The 16,153-nt window shown below is 41.7% G+C and overlaps 1 long non-coding RNA gene across 2 annotated transcripts in view; it reads left to right on the forward strand.

Moving 5' to 3' along the window:
• Positions 1 to 7,047: 7,047 nt before the first annotated feature.
• LOC122442596 overlaps positions 7,048 to 16,153 on the forward strand; it is a 455,537-nt gene continuing 446,431 nt past the window's right edge. For both annotated transcript variants that reach the window (XR_006269670.1, XR_006269669.1), the window contains exons 1-2: positions 7,048 to 7,200; positions 7,695 to 7,773. This is a non-coding gene — a long non-coding RNA (uncharacterized LOC122442596). The remainder of the gene's footprint in view (positions 7,201 to 7,694; positions 7,774 to 16,153) is intronic.

Consider the following 16,153-nt stretch of genomic DNA (forward strand, 5'->3'; position numbering starts at 1 on the left):
CTGCAGGTGGTGATTGCAGCCATGAAATTAAACGCTTATTTCTTGGAAGGAAAGTTATGACCAACCTAGATAGCATATTAAAAAGCAGAGACATTACTTTGCCAACAAAGGTCCATCTAGTCAAGGCTATGGTTTTTCCAGTGGTCATGTATGGATGTGAGAGTTGGACTATAAAGAAAGCTGAGCACCGAAAAATGGATGCTTTTGAACTGTGGTGTTGGAGAAGACTCTTGAGAGTCCTTTGGATTGCAAGGAGATCCAGCCAGTCCATCCTGAAGGAGATCAGTCCTTGGGTGTTCATTGGAAGGACTGATGCTGAAGCTGAAACTCCAGTACTTTGGCCACCTCATGCGAAGAGTTGACTCGTTGGAAAAGACCCTGATGCTGGGAGGGATTGGGGGCAGGAGGAGAAGGGGACGACAGAGGATGAGATGGTTGGATGACATCACCGACTCAGTGGGCATGAGTTTGAGTAAAGTCCAGGAGTTTGTGATGGACAGGGAGGCCTGGTGTGCTGTGATTCTTGGGGTCGCAAAGAGTCGGACACGACTGAGCGACTGAACTGACTGACTGACTGGCGTTTCACAAAATGCAAAATTTATTAGAATAGGGGCATATTAAATATAATGTATAACTATTTATATTGAGATTATTTAATAAATATTTATGTACTATATAAGTATAGATTTCTATATCAGATATAAAGATATACATCTTCCCTGGTGGCTCAGACGGTAAAGAGTCTGCCTGCAATGTGGGATACCTGGGTTCAATCCCTAGGTCAGGAAGATCCCCTGGAGAAGGAAATGGTAACCCAATTCAGTATTCTTGCCTGGAAAATCCCATGGACAGAGGAACTGGTGGGCTACAGTCCATGAGGTCACAGAGTCGGACATGACTGAGTGACTAACACACACATATAAATTATATAAAATATATATTACATTAGTATCTTTAAAGGTATTTAAATATATATTTGAGTTATTTATTCTCAAAGACTGTTTTTACTGCTGGAGCAGTCATTAGAAAACTTTGATGTCTCTATATAAAAATGTATTTAGTTAACAACAATATAATGCCAACAAAATTAATAATCCACTAGCATCTTTTCTTATAGAAGCTTCAGTGTGAAAACTCATGATAGAAGTGTGTTTCAACAGTGTGAGAGAATAACTTATGTGACTTATATGGGCAGGTTTCATTTCCCCCTAGATATAATTTTGCTAAAGTAAGCACTCTAATACTGGCCCGTGCCCCCCCCACCCCCCCAAAAAATGGAAAGAAGGAAGAAAAGAGTAAGGAGGGAGAGAGAGAAGAAAGGAAACCTATTTAAATGGTACATGGACAAAAATGAGAAGATCAAATGGCACTGAAGGTCCAGCTACCCAACCATTCAACACAGTTCTCAGGATGAAAGACCCTTCCAAAGGTCTAGAAATCCTTCCTCTGGATGGTCGGTAGCTACAGAGGATACGCGGCTCCTCCTGAATGTGGCTCAGCCCTCTGCATCTCTTATCTTTTCCTTCTCCAAATCAGTGAATGAACAGGGGCTGAATCCAGGATATCAGCTAGAATAGCTGCAATGTCTATTGAAATAACGTCTGTCTGTGTACACATTTCTCTCATCAGGATTCAAGTGCACCACACTTGACAGGCAGTCACTGGCCGTACAGATATTTGAGCACCAGTGTCCATTCATTTGTTAAAGGTTGAGCAGAATTTTTTATTTTTAGATGAAAATAATACAAAGTAATGACAAAATAATAAGTGCCCATAGGTAGTCGTTCCAGTAATATTTTCTTGCACTCTGCTTTGGAGACTACTGTTTTCTATAACTTTCTATTTTATTTGGCATTTTAAAATGCTAGTCACTTTTATTCGTGTTTTCAAGTGACCTGAGGGGAAGAACAGAAGGAGGGGGAGAGAAACAGCTAAAATAGCTCAACACCTGAGCTTGCTCATACTGCTCTTTTTCAGGTTCATGCTTCTGCACCAGTTGGTTCAATCTGGACAGAACCCTGGGAAATGAGCAAACCTACAGAATAATTTCTCTGCATTGTGCTTCATGTTTCAGAGTAGCTATTTTCAACTAGTATCACAGAGTGCGGCTACTAGCAACTGTTAAATTACACAGGAATTTGACTTCACACTGTTTATTGAAGAAATGCTAGCACATATTAAGTGAAGTTTTATGGTGCTTACATATTTCTCAAATTCAACCACAACGCTAAATGTTTTTTTATTAGAGTGAATAAGTTGATAGAATATTTATAATAGGTAAACATTTAAAATATATTTTAGATTTTCAAATAATCTATGAAAACAAAATAAAGTAACCATTTATTTTGATATTCAAGGAAAGAAACAGAAGCTAGAAATAATGTCTTAATGTAGAAAATGCATATAACTTACATTGTAGATTTTGGCATATTATAAGAATATACATGTCATAAAATACATGGCTTGCAGGGTAATTTTAAAAAATAAGGAAATCTAATTCCTTATTTGAGAAAGCCAGCACTTAATTCCCTTTGGGTTTTCCCTTTTCGATCCTTGAGAATTACAAATCTCTAAGCCTTATCTCTTCTACATTGTCCCCAGTGTTTAGTTCTTGGATTTATGTTCTATTCGACTACTGATTGCATTAAATAATAATGTTAATTCTCAGTAGTTACTAGTTAAAATTAGCTAAATTATTTGAAATCTCCCTATCATGATAAAAATACAACTTAAGATACCTTTGTTACTTTTTCTTTTCGCAAGGGAGCATCATTATTATAATCACTGTCTCTTAAAGATGGTATTTATTACTTCTGTATAGAAGAGAGAACATCACTAGACCCATCTTAAAAGAGTGTACAGTATAAGGACATAAAAGTGGCAATCATTTTCATTTCTTCCTACCCGATAGTGTTACTACTAATACGAGTGATAAGATTTGTTTTGCATTCAAGCATGTGCATAACTGGACAGATAGCAGCTTGCTAGGTATTTTCTGAAAATCTTAAAAAAAAGGAAAGTGTGAACTGTGAATTTCTTTATTTTTCCTACTATGCTGTATGTTATAGTAAAGTGAGTTTTCCAAACATATTTTTAACATATACATTTATGTATGTATGTATTCCAGATATTGGTTTATTTAATGGAGAAATAACAGTTTTCAAAAGCCCAGATTCCAAAGGGTGTAATTAAATTTTAAAAACACTTTGGGCTAATTTTAATATTTTAGGCTGAAAAAAAGTGAATGAGATGGTAGTGGTTTGGGAAGATACTCATTTGGCTGCTCAAAGAGCTGTGTCTGGGTTCTGGGACCCCTCAAGTATAGCAGCAGCTGTGCCCATAGATGATCTTGCACCCATTCCAAGAAGTGTCTGGCTAGAAGTAGGAAATTTGTTTCCCAAATACCTGCGCCAAGTGCAGGGAGAAGCATTGTCAAGACCCTGCAATTCTTCTCTTTGGGTTTGCCACGGATGCCGTACTTACAGATTCCCAGAAAACAAAGGAAAATAAAACTGTTAGGAGAATTTGATCTTTTCCTAACTCTGCTGTATATTAGAACCTCATATTCATCTCCCAAACTACAGAATGCATGAGTTTTCCAATTTTTATTCTCTTTGGATTTGAAAAATAATCTTAAACTAAAACCTTTTCCAAGACTGAAACAAATTTTATTTCCTGCAAACCTAATGAACGTTTGGGAGCTGTAATAGAAGAGTTGTGTTTTTCCTCACAAATGGACATATTTTGCAAGAAGACAGTATAATTTGAGGAATCATGAAAATATCACTATAATATGCTTAATTTTTAGGAGAAACAGTTTAATAGATTCAAAATTGAGGAAAAGAAATCCAATCAAAGAAACAATATACACAGTATATTCATGATCATTTTAATTTGTGTCTAGAGTTGGGTGCTAAGTAGCCCAACTTTATCGTAGATGGAAACAGATAAGAACGTAATGCATTTCAAGTGATGGCCAAATGAGGTTGAGGGAGAACTGTGCAAAGGAAAGTGTCACATAACTGTGAATACTGAAAATGGTTTGCTCAGGACTCGATAACTTGACACATGTAGCATAGGAATGTCAGTAGTCACCAGTGCCATTTTCATAGGGCTAGTGATAACTTAGTTTAGGCAAACTATATATAAGCCCATAAAAATATGTATATAAGCCCATAAAAGCCTAAAGGCTTATATGGGTTTCCCAGGTGGCACTAGTGGTAAAGAATCCAGGAGACACAGGAGACGTCTGTGTCTGGGTTCCATCTCTGGGTCAGGAAGATCCTCTGGAGGAGGAAATGTCAACCCACTCCAGTGTTCTTGCCTAGAGAATCCCATGGACAGGGGAGCCTGGCAGGTTACAGTCCATGGGGTTGCAAAGTCGTACATGACTGAGCAACTAACACTTTCACTTTTCATATATGTATATATGTGCATGTGTGTGTGTGTCTCTGCCCATAGTTTCTGACACAAGTCTCTTGAAACTCTTGTAAATTCCTAAGTGATATAAGAGCCCTAGGAGCATCTCTTGTAATATCTGATCTTTGACCTGTCCCTGACACTGCAAATTCCTAAATGATAAGCTCCTAGGAGAAACTTTTGTTCTCTTGAGGCACTCTGGACGGACTACTGGTCACTGGAAAGATCAAACCATGATGAGAAGCTTAAAATTTTCAGCTCCAGCCCTCATTCTCTTGAGAAGGCGGAAAGGCTGAAAACAGTTAATGATCGATCATTCTACATACTAAAGCTTCCATAAATATCCCCAAAATACAGTTTGGAGAACTTCCAGGTTATCAAGCACATCTACGCCAGGAGATGACGCACACCAGCTCCGCAGGACAGAAGCTCCTGTGCTCTCGAGGCTCCCAGACATCGCCCTATGTATCTCTTCATCCGGCTGTTCATCTGTATCTTTTAATAAACTACTAAGTGTAAGTAAATATTTCTCTCAGTCCTGTGAGCTGCTGTAGCAAATTAATTAAATCTGAAGGGGAAAGAGGTCATGGGAACCTCTGATTTGTGGCCAAGTCAGAGAGGAGCTGCAGGTAATCTCAGTTCAGTTCAGTCACTCAGTCATGTCTGACTCTTCGAAACCCCATGGACTGCAGCATGCTAGGCTTCCTTGTCCATCACCAACTCCTGGCACTTACTCAAACTCATGGTCATTGAGTTGGTGATGCCATCCAACCATCTCATCCTCTGTCATCCCCTTCTCCTCCTGCCTTTAATCTTTCCCAGCATCAGGGTCTTTTCTGATGAGTCAGTTCTTTGCATCAGGTAACTAAAGTATTGGAGTTTCAGCTTCAGCATCAGTCCTTCCAATGAATATTCACTACTCACTTCCTTTAAGATTGACTGGTTTGATCTTGCAGTCCAAGGGACTCTCAAGAGTCTAGCTAATCTAGGGACAGACTATTTCTGAATCGCATCTGAAATGGGCTGGGAGCTGTCATATTGGACTGAGCCCTAACTGGTGGGATCTAACACCATCTCCAGGTAGACAGTGCCACAACTGAGTTAAACTGTAGGCTACACAGCTTGTGCTGTGGAGAACTGCTTGGTGTAAGTGGAAAAATATACACTTGGTGACCAGAATCACCAGAAGTGAAGTGTTGTGAATGTGGAAGTAGTGTAAGAGTAAACGAGATACACAAAGACTGAATCCGTCAAAAATACTTCGTTAAGCAGAGACGCCAGAAACTGGAATAAGCTCAAGAGCGGCTCCATTTGCCCCTCTCCCTCCAACTTCCCAAACAAATCTCAGTTCATGATAAGTGACACATGCAGTGAATCTGGTGCAAATACGCAAAATTCAGCCGTATGAGAAAAATATGGATCCGCAGTTCCATACAAGCAGGCCAGCTCTTTAAATAAATTAACGCAAAACACATTTGTTTCATCTAACTTTGAAAAGTGAATCTATGGCTTCTTCAGTCTAATTTTCATGCAATACTTTTTTTTTTTTTCCAGATACTGAGTATAGGAATTTCCTACTCAAAGGCCTTGATCACATAGTTCTGAACCTCAGAAGTTTCATATCTGATGCCAAAAGAATTTAGGTACAAGCATTAGGAGAGGGTAAATATGGGTTTCATATGGTCAAATTTAAGTTAGAATTAGGGAAAACATGCAAAACTTAGCCTCCTATAGAGAACAACATCACAGGTGTGGAGAAAAAGCACATTTATAACTTCTGTAGAATTTTCCTGAGGGAATAGACAAAAATTATGTGTATACTGGGGTCATTTTGATTGCTTGGCAATACCTTTTTCTTCTTATATAATCAGAATGCTTGAACACTTATTTATTAATTGACCCAGAGGTTTAAACCACCACAGTGCCTGGCCTACAGTGTAAATATTTCTTAGTTCAGTTCTCTTGATCAGAGCAGATGGCCCCTCTACACTTAAAACCAATATATTCTATGACCTGTAAATGCTTGGTTCAAACTTTAAGGATGACATTACTCTATTTAACAGTGCTTTCCCAACAAGAATTAAGCAGGTAAGGCAATAACTTCTTTTAATGAGATTAATTCTGATAATTTAAGAGGCACCGTTTCACTGCAAGATGTAGATGACTTTCAATCCTCCTTACGAATTAAAGTATTTAATCACTGGTATGCAGTCAACACAGTGGTTATAAACAGGAGTGACACCGAAGTCCTTTTTTTTCTAAATAAATGAGACCATAACCCTAGAATTTTCTTGCCACGGATTACCCCGATTCTCATCATAAACATACCTAGAACAGGACTTAAAAGATGCCTGTATTAACTGTAGTGAAAGCTGGTGTTCAAATGCATTTCCACCCATAGAAGGTCACATACATGGTTGCTAAGCCTTCCTTCCCACCAGGACCTATCTCCTTGAAGTTTTAAACTCAGTATATACGCTCCGTCTAACCCCTCCCTAAAGAGTTGTGGAAGGAAAAGTACCTATAATTTATGCAAATATAAGGCAGAAACGTCCCGTCCTTGTACCTTTCCACTGTGTTGGCGCTAGTTTGGATGCTGTGTGCACGGGCGTGGGTGAGTGTGTAAATCCCGGCGTCTTCTTAAAGGTGTGGAGTTGACGCCGACAGACCACCCGTTCCCGAGGAGCGGGTTTTACTCTGTTTATTCCGCCCTGGCGTGGCGGGGACTATTCCGCGCGCCCTTAGGCAGCCGGACATCACTCAAGAGTTGGGGTTCTCAAAGTAAGTGAAGAACCTAGTGCTTCGGCAGAGTCCAAAATCCGCCTGAGAACTTGGGTACTAGACAGTTAGGTGGCAAGGAAAGGTGACTGGAAATTGCACCCCATTTATCTGGCACTTTCCACGGAGGCTAGTCTAATAAATGGGGGGTGGGGGTGGCGGGAAAGGCGGGAGGAAAGGAGGGAGGGAAACACCCTCCTCCTCTTTCAGCAACTGCACCTCAGCTTGAGATTTGGGTATGTTTTTACCTGTATTTCTAAAAACCACCACCGCACTCCCCTCACCAACCACTCCACTGCCTCGACTTCCAAGAGAAGCCGCTCCTGAGGCCAAAGACAAGAGGGGACGACGGAGGAGCGGGGTGGGGGACGACAAATAAACGAAAGCGCGCGCGAGCGAGGGGGGCCGGGGAGAGGAGGGAGCGCCCGGGACTCGCGACGGCGGCAGGTTCAATTAGCTAAACAAAGAAATCATGGCGGATTGTTTACATTTGGCAGCGCCTGGGCCGCGCGACTGCCGGCCCCCAGCCGCCGCGGCCCTCGAGGAGTCGGCGAGCTGCCCCCGCGCCCCGGCCTGGTAAGTGACGCCGCCGCCCCACGCGCCGCCCCCGCCGCCACCCCGCCCCCCCGGCCTCCGCCCCCCGCCCCTCCCCCGCCGCCCCGGCCCCCGGCGCAGCTGGGCTCCGCGGAGACGTCGGCGACGCGGCGGCTGGGGTCCTCGGCGCTGCGGCCGCAGCCGCCGCCGGGAAGGGCCGGAGAGAGTCGGGGAGGGAGCTGCAGAGCCGCGTGCGGAGCTGCACCCCCTCCTCTGGTCCGTGGCCCCCGCGGCCAGGCCCTCCCTCGCGGGGCGCGCTCGCCCAGCCACGCCGCCTCCCGGACCGAGGAGGACCGAGGCGGAGCGCGCCGCAGCCAGGGAGGTGGGGCCCGGCCGTGACCCCGCGGCGGGCGCGGTGCGGAGGGCGGGGTGGCAGCTCGGAGCCCGGCCCCAGCCTTCCCGCCTCTGGTCCAGCGGCCTCCGACGAGGACTCGCTCCCGGTCTCCTGCTCCCCCTCCTGTCCTGCTCCCCTCCTTGCGTCCCTCAGGCTGGCCCTAAGGTTGAGCACCTGCGCGCCGGGGGTCGCCTCCGAAGGCTGACCTTGCCAAAGCTCCCCACGTCTGTGAGAGCTTTCCCAAAGGCTGAACCTTTCCTCATCTTTTTGGCCCCGGGGTTCGCTTTTTTCCCGGTAGGAAAAAACTGTTGTTCCTACAGAGGCTTTTAGCTGCCTTTGTGCTGAGCTTGGCACGGTGATACCAGGCGGTTGGCTAATGACAGGGGAGGAAAACAAAGGCAACAAATAGGGGAAGAAATAGAGGGCAATGTCACCCACAGCAGAGGGAGTCTCTCTTTTCCTAGCGAAGATGGTTTCCTTTGCAGGAATCCTTCGCGCATCATTGGCATGAAAATGACTTATTTCCATTGTAGAGAGAAAAAACAAATCCTATGCCTCTTAAATTAATCTCAATTTCTCCTTCCATAAAACTTTTTTCTTTTTTAATGTTTAGTGCATATTTAGTAGTATGCCCTTTTTTCCTCTTCTCCTTTCCGGAACCTCAGTTAATATGTCTTAATCTGTGTCCTATTTGCGGGGAAATCACAGTCAGGCCTGTCAGAGCAAGACTAGAGTTGGTGGTATTGAAGTAACCTTGCCACAGGCTTGGCTGGGGACCAGGGCAACAGAACCAAGTTTAGTGGCCTCTCTTGCATATGTCTGAGTCTCAGATATCACATGGCTAACAGGTTGCTAATAGACATTGTAATTTGTAGTTCAGTGAACTACTTTATCACCTGAGAAAGAAAATGCTGCTATTAAAAAAAAGGCACAAAAACTTGTGTTATTGTGGCAATTTTATCTTTTCTATACAATTGGGATTTAAGTGAATGAATATTTGTTTCATAATTTTGGTTATACACTCTCAGAGGCCATCTGGAATAAGGTATATTTCTCTTTTTCTCTCCTTCCCCTTGAAAGTAGCAAACACTAGGTAACTGTTTCACTTATTAGATTCAACTGAATTATATCTGTTTTTGCTTATTACCAAAGCAACTTTCTATATAACCTACTACATCTTTAATAAAGCAAAACTTACTTTATTATTTGGCAGGCATAGACCTACATCTTGCCAACTCTTTCCTCAGTTCTTTTTGACCCATTGACATTTCAAAAACTAAGATTCAGTCACAGAGCAGAATAGGAATGGAAGTGGGTGTCAAGCCTTAACTAACTCAGAAACCCAGAACTTCTGGAGTCAGAAGTTCCCACTGAAGATCCTACATGTCTATTTTCATGGTTGTATGGACTTCAGGGGAAAAAAAAAAGTTGATACATCCCTAAAGAGCTTCTACCCAGACACTTAACTCACCAGTTAGCTTGAGATTCCATTACTCAGTAACCCACACACTTTCTCATAAATGGATTTTATGTGGACTCCCTCCCCAAACCAGGTCAGAGATCATAATCATGGAAGGAAGTGAATTGGCCTCCAAAGTGACTTTAACAGAAGCAGAAAGATCATTCTTTGGGTTATAGATCTTGCTGACCCATTAAGGGTCAGTAAATTAGTAGACTCTACTTGAGTTGACACTTCTGATCCCAGCTTAATGGGTTGATTAACTGATGGCTGCTATCTTCATTATGGGCTATTAGCACGTTGTTAAACCCGAACTTAAGAGTAAGAAGTTGTTTTTATGTTTACTCTTTGGTTCCCAAGGTTAATCAGTATTCATCATGGCCTTAAAATTTGGTAACTAAAGAGGTTAAATAAACTCTTGTAGAAAAAAGAAAGCTCAGTATTATAACTACGTATGACTTTGGGATGCAAAATCTTATCTGAAGATACAGAAAAGTATTCAATTAGGAACACCATCTCCAATGGGAGAAATACATATAAGCATTAAGGATTTAACATTGACATCCTTTTCATTCATAGCTGATCCTCTTATTCTTCTGTGTGCATTTGAATGACTGTCAAATTTAATGATATTTAGAATTTTAATGATGGTTTGCGTAAATTGCTTGCTAGGAATAGATAGCTCTTTGTAGTCAGTGCCTAAGCCTAGACTTCGCCTTTTGGGAAGTGTGAATCTTGGGCCCCAATGAGGCACACATTTGTGATCAATATATGTTAGAAATCAGTCTTTATACTGTATTATTAAGTCCCTGGCCTATTTCTTCTTTCTTGGCCTTCCTGAAACTTGTAGAACATTCAAAGGTAGTTGGAATCCTGGTGTAATGGGTATCATCAGTGGTTACTCTCACCGTTTGCTAGTCAACATGTCAATAATGCTGTGAAACCTGCTTTAAATATTTGCAAAATGTATACTCCCAATCATACAATAGATCAGGAGTTGTATAGATTGTTTGCTTCCTATGGAACTTCATTCAAAACTCAGTCTATTCTATCAGCTAGGTCACAAAAAGAGCAGTAATTTCCAGTAGAGGTGTAAGCCTTTATTAAAATGAAAGCAAAAAAATATAAAACCCAAGAAGTATTCCACAGGAAAATATAGGAGAATTAGGGCATTTTTATATTTCTAAAATTGCTAAGAAGGGTGTCAAGAAGGCCTGAGAGTTTCAAAAACAAAGAACTGATTGCCAGAATGAGAGGCCACTTAATCTGGCAAAGAGATCACTGATGACGTTGGGTGGGTTGTGTTGATTGAGAGGTTAGGGTGAGAGGCAAGGTTGTTGGAGGCCAAAGAGGAAGAAGACGGTGAGAAAGTTGTAGTAGATAATTTTAAAGAAAAATGTCTCAGGATGTTCTTGAAAGGCACTATGACTGGCAAATCCTCAGTTCATAGGACCAAGTCTAAGAAAATAGGATCTTAGAAACAAAATTAAAACAGCATTACATATGTTAAAAACTCCACAGCAAATAAAAGCTGCGGAAGGCACCTGCCTTCCAAACCAGCCACATTTGTCAGCATTAAAAGCCTGTACCCACAGGTAAATCCTTTTGAATTATCTTCTTTAGTTGTCTGGGGACACATGGCTCCAGGATTGTGGTCTGCCAAGGCAGACGGTCCCCAAGCTCTAGGGTACACAGATTATTTTTGGATTTAAAGTGTTTGAGCCCATTCTTACTTGAAATTCACTGTCTTTTGCACTTGTCCTTGTTTCATTTCCTTAAGCTCTGGCAAAATGCTTTTGTAACCATATAGCCTTTCTACAAATTATCTTGGTATTTAGGGGAAGTTGTTTTTTGTCCCCCCACTCCTCCCCAGAGGGATGTGCATCTGGGGTCATATCTGCAGAGTCAGAGGATGTGCTGTGAGAAGGTCTTTCTCTGCAACACCAGACTACACAGTCCACCAGAGAGAATGGCGACATTTATTGTCCTGTCCTGCCACTTAAGAGATTGAACTGAATCTATAATGTATAAAATGGCTTTAAACTTGTAATGTGTACATGTAAAATGAGATATTTAAAATTTGTTTGGCAAGAGCTGATTTGATTATGAATGGTATATTGTGAGAAAGGGACAAATAAAAGGAAAACATTTGGCTGTATTAGATGACAATCTGCAGATAATTTGTTTTAAAAAAATAATTTGATTTCATTAAGGTGGCTTTGAGGTATGCTATGTGTTTGGAGCAGGAGTTGGGGGCGGGGGCGGGGGGGATCAGCAGGGGCTGCTAAGAATCAGAGGCTGTGGAAAACAAGGTGGGGCCGCTGAAAGGATCTCCAGCCCAGCTTAGAGGAATCCGCATATGAACAACCAAGGCCATGGAATGAGGCTAGCCCAAATCTGTGGAATCTGTGGCAAGTGAAGGCAGGGTTTTAAAGCAGCAGCAGCTTCCAGGTGGGTATTTCACAGAGTTCTGTGCCAGTCAGAAAAGCTAGTGGAAACAAACTCTTGGGGTAAGAGGTTTACAGCTCTTCCCTGAAAGGCTGAAGCCCTAGTTTTGTTACAACTTGGCTCCAGTAGTTCCAGCATATAAACCAGAAGGCAGGCAGATGAGTCGGAAAGATAGGTAGGCTCCATATGAAGGTTAGGTAGAAGTGTGGTATTTCCCCAGAACTCTGTAAAGGGGCAGCAGACCCAACCCGCTTGCCAAATCCAGCTCACCAGGGGCTTATAGAGTTTTAAATATTCTGTTGTGTCACTATTGTGCGTGTTATATGGGGAGGGTTGAGGACTGAGTTTGGCTGCAAAGACTGCAGGGACAGAATAGGGAAAAAAATGAATTGATAAAGATGGAGTAACTCAATGAGACTGTAGGATTGCAATATAATAAAACATTCAGGATATAATATACCAAAGGTGCAGGGTCTGTAAGCAAAAACCATATGCTCCAATAAACCATGTGTCTAGGAGTATATATTTCCAACAATTGGAAGTTACAATTAACGTGTCAGAATTCTGTATCAAGCCCTTATGTGTGTTGCCACAACTCAGCGAAAATTTTAGATTCAAAGAATATTCTCATACAACGCATTTGTTGCAGAGCCATCTTTTCCAAATGAACCCTTCTAAATATAGCACAGGTGAAACTGAGGACCGGAAAGAGCGAGTTTGACAATGGCATGTTATTCACAATTGCCATAGTTGCCTCTAAACCAATACACTTTGAAAATTTTATCTTCTGTGTGTATTGCATATGATTTAACTGATTAACTCCCTGGCTAAAAAATAAAACAGAACGAGTATCAAACATCCTTCCCTTCTCATGCTCATAATTAGTTGAAGAATGATGTGTACGTACAAGAGGCTCTGTGGATCTCTAAGGATATCACAAAATCAGGACACACACACAGAGCACTCAACACTTTGAGCATTTAGACCAACATTTCCTGAAAACTTTGTCTTCTGTTTCATTTCACTTTTTATGACTGCCTCAAGTTTTTGTAGTCTGTAACCTATGACTATCCGCTCCCGAATTCTTGCCTGGAGAATCCCATGGACGGAGGAGCCTGGTGGGCTACAGTCCACGGGGTCACAAAGAGTTGGATATGACTGAGTGACTTCACTTAACTTAACCTAAGGATAACGAATTAATTTTCTATTGCTATTATAAAAAAACTACTACAAACTTCATGGTTTAAGATAACACAAATTTATCATTTTTATAGTTCTGTAGGTCAGAACTCTGACAGAGGTGTCACTGGGCTAAAATCAAGGTGTCAGCAGGATTGCATTCCTTACTAAGGACTCTGGGGGAAAATCCATTCTTTGGCCTTCTCCAGCTTCTAAAGGCCACTAACATTCCTTGGATCATGACCCATTTCTTCCATCTTCAAAGCCAGAAATGTTGTATCTTTCTGACTATTCCTCCATGGTCACATCCCCCTCTATTCACCTGGGCACAGTTCTCTGCTTTTTAGGAGCCATGTGATTTGATTGGCACACCTGGATCATCTCCCCCATCTCACCGTCTTTAATTAACCTTAACGACATTTTACAAAGTCTCTTTTGCCATAGAAGGTATCACATTCACGGATTCCGAGGATCAGGATGTGGACATCTTTGGGGGGGAGATTATTCTGCCTTATTTTCAATTCTGCTCTTCTTTCTAACTGTAAATTTAGGTTCTTCCAGAAGCAGATGCCAAGACCAGGATCCCAGACAACAAGTTTATGTGGGAGTGATACCAAGAAATGCTGACGGGGGAGTAGGGAAAGGAGATAAGGAATTTAAAAAAGACAAGAAATGGTGTTGCCACTGGGAAATTGAAGTTTAATCCCATTGAGGGTAATTCTGAGGGATAGTGTAGAACTCAGAGTCATTCTAATGGAGCAGTGAGTTATTCTAAATCTGAAACTTTAGCCTTCAAATCCCTGTTTTTATTGGTTCAGAAGGCTTCTGAGAGTATTCTCTCTGGTACTTCTGGCTTGTCCTGCATGTGGGCTAAGTATATTTCTCCATCCAGGTTGAAGACCTGAAGAAGCATTCATAGGTACTCAGAGCAAGCAGGCTTCAGTGTGAAGTGAGTGTCAGAGGTTTATGTATGGGGCTCCAAAGGGTTCCTCTTAGATTTAATCTATCCCTAAATTCTGTGTTGTGCTCAGTCATGTCCAACTCTTTGTGACTCCATGGACTGTAGCCCGCCAGGCTTCTCTGTCCATGGGATTTTCCAGGCAAGAATACTGGAGTGGGTTGCCGTTTCCTTCTCCAATCCCTAAATTCTACTTTTCATTATTCCTCCATAATTTCCCTGACACTTCCCTCTTTCTTCCTCTCTATTGCTATGATTCAGATCGATTTCTCTGTATCACTCTCCTGGTTGGTTCTTTCCACCTCAAGTTCTATACCCCGCAATCTGTGCTATGGGTATGACTTCAAAATTTGTTTTGCTGCAAACTTGACTTCTATTGTGTTGCTTAGACAAGCAAGTAAGCAAAAACCTTCATTGATTTCCTGTCATCTACAGGAAAATTTGAAGTGAAAAATCTTGTCTAGCCTTCAGGTACTTCCATTTTGGCACAGTATTAACTTATCTTTGTCAGATCTTATGCTTACATCAGTTAACATTCATCAACTTTACCCCATCCCTGGAGAGCAGGAGAAAGTGAAAGTGAAAGTGTTAGTCACTTGGTTGTGTCTGACTCTTTGAGACCCCATGGGTTGTAGCCTGCCCAGGCTCCTGTGCCTATGGAATTCTCCAGGCAAGAATACTGGAGTGGGTTGACATTTAGGACTAACCCACTTTACCTGTGTTTTGTCTTTGTCTATAGTTCTTGGGCTTCCCAGGTGGCACCGTGGCAAAGAAACTGCCTGCCAATGCAGGAGACGCCAGTTCAATCCCTGGGTCAGGAAGGTCCCCTGGAGAAGGAAGTGGCAACCCACTCTAGTATCCTTGCCTGGGAAATCCCATGGACAGAGGAGCCTGGCAGGCTACAGTCCATAGGGTTGCAAAGAGCCCAACAGGACTAAGCAACTGAGCATAGCAACATAGTCCTTGGGATCTAAACCTGGACGATGTGAAACGTTATGCCTAACCCGAGTCAAACGCTCTTGTTGCATTAGTCTCCTTGTCTTACTACTATTGAAGCCCATCTTCTGCTTTCCTTTCTTTATGTTCTTGGTCATAGCGTTTCTTTTCTGTCCTAATGATCTAATCTCAGCCCATCCTTCAAGGTTCAGGTGAAACTTTTCCTTCCTCTATTGAAGCCTATTAGCCTGTCCCAGCTGAAAGTGAGGAATCTCTCTTCTCTGAACTCTTTAAAGCTACTGTTTTAGCTTTTATTATTTTTGTTCATAATTTTAGCTATCTTTTCATAGAATGTAAGTCTGATCTTCTCAGACAGGCTGTTGGGCCTTTAAAAATAACAAGACATCATATATTTTAGCCTCTCAAATCCTAGAATGTTTGGGTTATTGTGTGTACTCCTTAGCTATTTGTTGATGTTTATTAAACATAAATAATCTGTTTTGTTTTTTGTTTTTTTTTTGAAAAGTATGAGTAGCACATTTTGACAAAAGTGAACTGGGGAAAGAAAGATCAGTATTTTAGTGACAAGCCGCTGCTCTGCTACAAAGCAATTCATTACTTGAGTTGAATGATAAAAGAACCTAATTCTTTCTTACTTCAAGCAAGCAAAGTAAAAAAAAAAAAAAGAGGTAAAGTCACTGAAAGGTTTGAAACTAGGATACTTTAAAAGTACAGACTAGAAGTTTGAATGTTTCCCTCTCTCCTTAACCTAGCCCAAAGAGATGGGGTGAAGATTACAAAGCATCTTTTCCTTTTTGCAAACTGAAGTACAGTTAAAAAGTGTTTGGGTTTTTCAAATAAAAAATTTCAAACGTAGAAACTAAATTAAAAAGTACTTAGGATATGACTGCATCTGCAAAGCAAAATGTCCAGTGGTTTCTCGGATGTTGGTTTTTCTATTTTTCATTGGAAAAAAAAAATCCCTGTTTTCATTTGATCTTCTGAGTCAGGGGGTGACTGCAAAAAGCTGGGTATGAGGATTTCTTAG

This window comes from Cervus canadensis, chromosome 5 (genome assembly GCF_019320065.1).
Source record: "Cervus canadensis isolate Bull #8, Minnesota chromosome 5, ASM1932006v1, whole genome shotgun sequence".
Classification (NCBI taxonomy): domain Eukaryota; kingdom Metazoa; phylum Chordata; class Mammalia; order Artiodactyla; family Cervidae; genus Cervus; species Cervus canadensis.